The sequence below is a fragment of the Carlito syrichta genome, unplaced genomic scaffold (assembly GCF_000164805.1).
Source record: "Carlito syrichta isolate Samal-C Ts95f unplaced genomic scaffold, Tarsius_syrichta-2.0.1 Scaffold32661, whole genome shotgun sequence".
NCBI lineage: Eukaryota > Metazoa > Chordata > Mammalia > Primates > Tarsiidae > Carlito > Carlito syrichta.
The window spans coordinates 2,893-9,416 of NW_006976757.1; the positions used below are offsets into that span (position 1 = coordinate 2,893).

A 6,524-nucleotide genomic window follows, 5' to 3' on the forward strand; every position below is an offset into this window, starting at 1 on the left:
TCTCAGTCTGTAGCCCAGATTGGAGTGTGGTGGCACACTCCCAGCCACCGCAGCCTTGACCTGCTGGGCTCTGGAGAACCTTCCGCCTCAGCCTTCCAAGTAGCCGGAACTACAGGCACGCATCACCACACCCGGCTAGTTTTTGATTTATTGTAGAGACCAGGTCTCGCCAAGTTTCCCGGGGGGGTCTCGAACCAGTAGGCTCAGGCCATCCACTCACCTCGGCCTCCCAAAGTGCTAGGACTACAGGCTGAGCCACAAGCCCAGCCCAGGTATCTTTTTGATATTTCAGTTTCTTTTGGGTAGATCTTTAGTAGTGGGATTGCTGGGTCAAATAGTATTTCAATTTTTAGTTCTTTTCCATAGAGGTTGAACTAGTTTACAATCCCACCAACAGTGAATTAATGAGCGTTCCCTCTTTTCCACAACTGTGCCAACGTCTGTTGTTCTTTGACTTGCTAATAATAGCTATTCTGTGTGAGGTGATATCTCATTGTGGTTTTAATTTGCATTTCTCTGATGATTAGTGATGTTGAGCATTTTTTCATATGTTTTTGTCTTTTAAAATCAGAAAGGGGCACACAAAAACCTTTTGGGTACAAATATTCTAGTATATGACACTAATATATTCATCTTAATACGAACACAGCCATAAAGCGTAATCCCGTCATGCGTTTTGTGAAGGAAGAAGCCAAGGGCCCCAAGAGCTGTGGTGTTCACCAGGCAACTGCCAGGACGCGAGTGCCCCAGCATCTCAGCTCCTGCCCGGGGTCCTCTGTGCAGCTCACTGCCAGCACGCTGCACCTCGGGGCCCTGTCCTTGCCGCCCCTTTGCCTGGTGCGCTCTTCTCCCAGACATCCACAGGCATGTGCCTCGCTTATCAGACCTTGCTCAGACTTCAGCGCACTGGCGCAGCCTTCCCTGACGGCTTCACTTGCCCTCGCCTCACCTTCTATTCCCCTGTAGCGCTTATCAACGTGTGATAGACTAGATACTCATGTATTTGCTGTGTTTATTGTCCATCTCCATTTGTAAAATAAAAGCTTTGTGAAAGCAGGGACTTCATCTGTTTTGTTCACTGCCGTGTCCTAGAACTTAGAACAGTCTCTGGTGCATACAGGACATTCAATGGGTATGTGTTCAGAGTCCACATTTCTATACAACACTCAGTTGACTGTACACAGCATGAATGTTTGAAGGCACCACAGTTCTCACTGTTCCCATTTATTCTACACCCAGCTGGTTTCTGACTGACCTGAACTATAATTCAAATTTGAGACTCTTGCTTTAAAAAGTGGCTCTTCCAGAGTGTGCATCTAGAAGCCCAGAACTTGACAACTTAAAGTGGAATGCAATTGGCAATAATCAGGAAACACAGATAGCTCATCCTAAGCAGATAAGTCGTGGTAAAGAACTGCCTTTGCCCTTTAGGCTCAGAGAGAAATCAGTTATTCCACTGGGCTTTACTGGGCCACCATTTTGGCTTATGCGAATTGGCCAGTACAGGATTCGTGTTTGGACATGCTTTTCTGTTCAGATTGCATTAGGGAGTGGGAAAAAATGGATAATAATTATCATTAAACCTAAGGCATAACAGAAGACAGAAGCTTTACCTTAAAGAAGTCAATGAAAACATCTTTATTTTCCAGCCAAATGAAGTTATGGAGGCATTTATCAGGAGTGGGGGGTGGGATTGCCTTTGGAAAGTTATTCAGTGCTTTTAATTTTGTAAGAAGTACCTAAAACCAAACAATCAAAATAATGGTGATCAGATCCTGTTACAGAAAACGGACACTAGGCAAAAACTAAGGAAATCTTAATAAACTGCTGTTAAGCAAATTTAATCTTGATTTTGACTCACAGCTTCTCTCACCCTGTTTAAATTCCTCTCACCTTTTTTGGTCCCTATTCTCTCCCAAAAGTTCTTTCAGTGATTTATTTAGTTGAACCCATTGTCTTCATAGTCCCCTTAACACTGGATCCCACTTCATCTTAATATCAAATTTTCTAAACTTCAGAGTTGGTGAGTATATATTCTCTCACATTTTTTCATGTGTGTAATCTGCTTCTCACGAGGTAAGAGAAAATCCCTTATCTCCCTTATTCCCATGACATTGCCTATGTATCTCCACTATGGACCTCATTCTAGTATTATTTTTACTTATATGCCTCACCCTCCATGATTATGTAACTTTTGTTGGTTAGGTGGGTAAATGACTAAAGAATAGAACAAGGAAGTGCTCATAGACTTTCTCAAGAGTCCAGGGTACTAAATAGGCATTCAACATATATTTAAATTGAATTGATTTTTCTACCTCCTTATGACCTGGGATAGGCAATGATATCTCTTTTGCTGACAGTTAGGCAGTTAGTAGGTATCCGATAAGTAACTGTTGAATAATTTGATTTATCCATTACCTTTCTAAAAAACCCATTGGAAAAAATAAGTCTTTCTCCTCAGGCTTAATTAATGAGCATCAAACATTCAATTGTCTTATACAGCATTCAAAGTAATAAATGAAAAGAATAGAATACAAAATACATTTGTAGAGGTAGAACTTGAAGATTACTGTAACAAATATATTACTAAAGTCACTCTTTTCTTCCCTCAGACAGACATTAAGGCGGAATCGTGTTCCAGATTTCCCTCCTGGGGCCACGGAGAGGGGCCTATGTGGGGGAATAAGTGGAAGCACAGGGCATGGGGGTCAGTGCCGGGACCTGCCAGTGGCGGGGAGAAGACGCTCCACCCAGGAACAGTGTTCTCCGTGGGCAACACAGACAGAATGGGTGCTAAGAAGCAAATCCATACTTGGGAGTAGAAAGAACACTCTTATTTTGTGCAAATACAGACTAGATGGTAGACATAATAGAGTGGTAGGGGCTAAACATGGCTTCCCCCCTCTGTCTTTTGTCCCTCATTTTTTTTTGCAGATGCATTTATAAATTTTCAAAAGCTCATTTATGAGCGAACTGACTATCCTCTTCTCTCAGGACGGCCTCCTCTCTGAACCCACCAACACATACACACATCAGTTGATCCCCTCTCCATCACGTTAATATTTTGTGATTCTCGTCTCTTTTGACAGTCAGTGGGACTGGGCAGTATATTTCACCAGTGAATGCGGAAGCAGAAACATTTAGTCAACCTACAGAGGGAGTCAAAGGAAGATGCCATGGAGGGTAACCCTGGCAGGAAATGGAAAATCTGGAAAGTTTTCTAGGTCCTTGTTCAGGGCCTTTCCTGAGGCCCGGCCACATGGCCTGACAGTTGTGAGCTCTGTAAAATATGTGTCCTTTTACTAAATCCCCTAACCATTTCTTTACTAAACTTAGTTCAAGTTGGTTTCCGTTACTTGCAACCGAGTAGTTCTGACTAACGAAGCACACCAGGGAGCGCTGGCATTGGCTGCCACTGACATTGTCAAGGGCGGCAGGCAATTACAGAGTTAACACCTGTGCTGAAACACCTGTTTCCAAGCTAGCCCTCTTCATTACACTCTGCTGGAGTGTAACTGCAGGCTGGGATGTTGGGCTGATGGAAGTGAGCAAATTGCAAAGTTATTTTATTACCTTATTCATTTCAGTGCACCCATCTTCATCAATAAGCCCTCTTGACGAAAGGAAGGTGAGGTTTTCCAGAGCTTTGGTAATCACAGTCCGGATGGCCTGCTTAGTCTTCAAAGCAATGACAACATCACGAACCTCACGCTCTAAGCATCCTAAAGCAAATAAGATTCAGTAAGCAACCTATGCAATGACCACAGTAACTAGTATTTGTAGAATCGTTTATAATTTCCAAAGTATTTCCACAATATCCTTTTGTTCTCGGTCCACACAGAACTCGTGGGACCAGCAAGACTGGAGTTGTTTTCATCGTGCTTTCCCTGGCAGCTCGGAGAAAATCGCTCTCTCTGCCTCCTTCCCGGGCCTCTCTCCCTCATCCCTCTATCAGGCATCGTAGTGTGGCACTGCTGCTTTTGCCATCCGTCTCATCCTCCAGATTATGTAATTTTGGTTGCTTGGATGAGTAGATGACTGAATGAAAGCATAAATGAGCCCCTGGCCTTTGGCTGCCGATCCTTTCTGGGATCGAGTCTCCTACTCTTTCCACTTTAATAAATATGAGAAGTCAAGGACTGTTCTGTGAGGCAGGGTTACAACTGTGTGTTTCATCTTCACAATGCTAACATTGAGCACAGTGCCTTGCCTACGGAAGATTGGCATTTTTCAGTGAAACGAGCTGACCGTAAAGTGAAAGGTCTTGGTGTCAGATATACCCGGGCTAGAGATCTGACTTACCACTTACTAGCCTCAGGCAAGTGCCTCACAGAATAATTACAAGGGTTGAGACAGCACACAGAAGACAGCTAACCGCTCCTGCCATGCTCCACATTCAGCAGTCGACTGCAGCAGCCCCATGGGAACAGGCACTCCCCTCCACAGGACCGATCTAGAACATTTTGTGATGTTCCATACCTATCTAGGCCTCCAATTTTTAAAAGCACAGAAATAAAAACCTGCCAATATGTAAATGGCAACAAGGAGTCCTGTTTTTCTGAAACAGTGCCAAAATGTCCTGCCCTCTTGTCTCCAAACTCACACTTTCATCTATTAGACTGCATTCCTTCCACTCTGATTTTGAAAGCATGATCCCCATAAACCCATATGGTGTCTTACGACATAGTCAGGAACAAAAAGTGGTTTTGCTTTGTTTCTTTTCCATTTATTAAGGGCACATGCCACACACTGAGAGCCTGGTCCACAGTCCTGTGTGAGGAAAGCAGACCCCAAAAGCTCGGCAGAAAACTCTCGCTGTCTGTCTGTGTACTTCAAGTAAAGTAGAGTGGCTGTAGATGCTCAAGAATGACATCCTCACAAAAGAAAAACCAAACCAAACAGCCTTTTGTCAAAGGTGAACTTCATATGTCTTCTCCTCTAGCCACAGGGACTCTGATCGTGCCACCTTGATACACTCTGCACTCCTCCCTTCTTTCTGTTACACTCCCATAGCAACAAACAGGACTCCTCTGACTTTCTGCAGTCATCTACTGATGTGGCCATACACTGCACCAGACCCTGCACTGTTTAAGGGTCGACTTATTTTTGCTTTCCTATACTCGGCCAGTTAGCTGGGTTCGGTAGATGTTTGTTGAGTTCACAAATGGATGAGCAAGTGAATGAAAGCATGAACCTGTCTTCCTTTGTTAAATTACAGGATAATAGAGTTTGATTATAGGAAATCAGATACTCCAACTACCCACCTAGTTCTTTGACAGCATCTCGCTCGTTGGTTTCCAAAATTTCACAGTTTCTATAAGAAATTAAGAAAAACATGCATTTCTTATTATACCAAGTCACTTCTGGTTTTAAATTGTGGGAAATTCATATGGTAGAGGAAATTTCACTGAGTTACATTTAGGAGAGCTGCTTGGCACAGTTCTTCCCTCTGGGTCAAGACTGCTGCTTTCCTCATGCTCACATGCGAATTGCAATGAACACTGTGCAGTCAGTAGCTTGCATAACTACTCTGCCTAATCATTTTCAGGAAAGATTAGTATGCACTCCACTGTGCACCAAGAGTTCTCAAAGACAGAGCCTGATTCAGGGTGAGCAGCTATTTGAGAAACTAGTCTATCAGGAACAAAAACAAGTGAAATGATGAGAAAACATAGTGTTGATTAATTCATGTTTCCTACAGATAACTCCTAGCCACTGTCTGTTCAACCAGTCATGCAATAGCTATTTGTTGGAGGCCCACTGTGTCCCAGGCACTGCTCCTCATGATGGGTACTCTCTAGCCCTGAGTCTCTGAGGAGCTAGCACTTGCCACACCAACAGTCCTAGGATCAAACGACTGACAGTTCCCTAGGGCTGTCAGGTACAGGTGTCTAAAACTCTGTACCCAAATAATGCATGATATAGTGCTTCTTATAGAGAGTAACTTATTTGTTATGTAAAGTTTAAAGTTAAGTATTTGTGGGGGTTTTTGTTGCTCTTTTATCTTGGCTTAGAAAAATGCCACATCTAATAAATCTCTCATTTTGAATATAAGAATAAAGTATATAATTTTTATTAAATTGTTTCTTCTCACTTAATGTCACTGAAATGATATTAGGAAGGTATGGGAAACTGCCAGGGGAGGGGGGTACACCTCATCAACAAGGGCACTGCATAATAAACAATTGTACCTCACATCTTTAAAATTAAAAATTAAAAAAATATATTAAGAAGCTGCCAATTACTAGCCTGTTCGTGGCACCACATGCTGTAGTCCAGCCCTGCTCACATAGGTGTATAGATAGCAGCTTAACCCTCTTCACACCAAATAAGACTTATGGCAACACTGTAAGACTGTTCTAGAATGACATTGCACAAGAAAACATAAGATTTGGCTTTTGTCTACAAAGAAAGTGTAACCATGGAGTTTCCAGAACCAAGTCACTTTCAGAATAAACACCAATTTGATATCTAAACATATCTCAAAAGTCTTTACTGAAGTCTCCTTCAAAAATGCCAAAAGA

At 42.7% G+C, this 6,524-nt stretch overlaps 1 long non-coding RNA gene across 1 annotated transcript; it reads right to left on the reverse strand.

Moving 5' to 3' along the window:
* Positions 1–1,619: 1,619 nt before the first annotated feature.
* LOC103273897 lies at positions 1,620–5,316 on the reverse strand. The gene is made up of 3 exons (XR_002482535.1): positions 5,265–5,316; positions 3,574–3,722; positions 1,620–1,739 (listed from the first exon to the last, which is right to left on the reverse strand). It is a non-coding gene; the product is annotated as an uncharacterized LOC103273897 (long non-coding RNA).
* Between the last annotated feature and the right edge of the window lie 1,208 nt (positions 5,317–6,524).